Raw genomic sequence first — 1,897 nt, 5'->3', positions numbered from 1 at the left:
TCTCTGACAAAATTATTTTATTTTTATTATTTCCTAGTCCTGGTCTACAATGGACAGTTAATGAAGATACAATCATATGGTGATAAAGATGATGATGATAATAGCAGTGTCAATAAAATCCAAAATACCTACATGGACCCCACTCTCCACCCCAACCCTTCTCTGACCTTCCTTCAGCCATCTCTCATCTGGTCTGGACCCCCGGCCACATACTCCACATGGCCTCACCTCCTGCCCTACATCTGCCAGGCTTCTCTGCCCTCAGACCCCTACAGGGCCCCCTCCTCACAGCCAGTGGGCCTGCATCTGGAGCAGTGGCCCTTCCACCTGTCCCCAGAGCTACCCTACCTGCCTGACTCTTATATTTTGTCTTTGTTCCCATCAAAAAGCTCCTAAAACCTTTTTGTCACAGGACAAAACTCACTGGCACAGTGTTTTCTCTCAGACCCTTCACTGACTCCAAATGCAGAAACAATGACCCCAAATGAGCTGCAAGAGAAAGGCCAGCAGCCAGGAGAACTTCCTGAGTGACAGGAATGTCTTTATCATCCATGAAGGACCCCTTAGGACCCCATTAGAGCACATACTAATGAGGTGACTTAGCCTCAGGCTCCCCAGCCAATCTCCAAGGGTGTGTGGGAGACTGCCGCAGCTCTCCTTTAGACAGGTGTGCAGGTGGTGGACCTGGGGAGGGCACAGAAACCCTACAACTCCCTACATCCACCCCCACCCCACCCTACCCCACCCCCAGGCTTCATGTAGCTCTTCTATTCAGCTATGCTGGAGTCACATCCTTTATGATAACAGTGAACACACGTGTTTTCCTGAGTTTTGTGAGCTGCTCTAGCGAATTATCAAACTTTAGGAGGGGGTCATGGACCCCTAATTGATAGCTGGTTGGCCAATAATATGGGAGGTCCAGGACTTTCAACCAGCTTGTGACACTGGGAGGAGGCAGTCTTGTGGGACTAAGGCTCGAACCTGTGAGGTCTGTGCTAACTCCAGGTAACTAATCAGTGAAAGAAAAGAACAGAATTGCAGGGCACCTAGTGGGAGTCTGGAATACCGGAGAATCAGCTATTGGTCTTAGAAAAATTCCCTACACTCCTCACGTCTCTGACCAACTGATTTTGTCTGACTGCTTTGTACCCCCAACACCAAATGGCCAAGGGACTGGGCAAGGTAGGCATTCCCATGGGACAGCCTCTTCCCTGGGCAGGGAGGGTTCTGATGTGGTGGGAGTGGGGCTAAAGCTCACTCAGGCTAGCCACATCAACTGGACCGACATGCAGTGTGGCAGTGTGGCCACTACTAGGGCCAGGACCAAGTCTTTCTGTGTGCCCTTGCCCCCTGCACAACTTCCTGGTACCGACTGGCGGGACACATCCTAGCAGTTTTCCTGTCCCTCCAATCCATTCTCTACATGGTCTTCCTAAAAATGGAAGCTCCAATTTAAAACGTAAATGAATAAACAAACCTCAAACCATAGACAAAGGAGGGGCGGGGTCCTGCCATATTGTTCTAGAGAGAACAAGAGGCCCTCGGCCCATCCTACCACGTGGACTTAAGATGAGCCTATCTTCACCCCACCTGGCCCTAGCCAGGGATATTTCAGCCTACAAGACCCCAAGATTGAAAAGTCTCACCTACTCAATCCCACCACAACCAACGAAATGAACCAGGACCCCAGAGGCAACACAGTTATTGCAATGAAAAGTTTTTGGAAATATTTTTACTACTTCACTTTTTAATTATTTGTCTATCAGCAGCTCATTTGAGATTGGTTTTGACAAACACCAAGAGCTCTGAGAGAAAGTGCAATGGCTGACTTACCACAAAATGTGAAGAACTTTCAGGATGGGTAAACATAGCCTTTTTTTCTTTTTTTTTTTTTTTT

General features: G+C 48.3%; 1 protein-coding gene across 2 annotated transcripts in view; it reads right to left on the bottom strand.

Annotated features, from left to right (window-relative positions):
* MAP2K3 (mitogen-activated protein kinase kinase 3) overlaps positions 1-1,897 on the bottom strand; it is a 29,317-nt gene that overhangs the window by 6,864 nt on the left and 20,556 nt on the right. The gene's annotated exons all lie outside the window — the stretch shown is intronic.

The sequence above is a fragment of the Otolemur garnettii genome, unplaced genomic scaffold (assembly GCF_000181295.1).
Source record: "Otolemur garnettii isolate 467f Iridium unplaced genomic scaffold, OtoGar3 scaffold00182, whole genome shotgun sequence".
Classification (NCBI taxonomy): Eukaryota; Metazoa; Chordata; class Mammalia; order Primates; family Galagidae; genus Otolemur; species Otolemur garnettii.
This window is presented reverse-complemented; position numbering and strand designations above follow the sequence as displayed.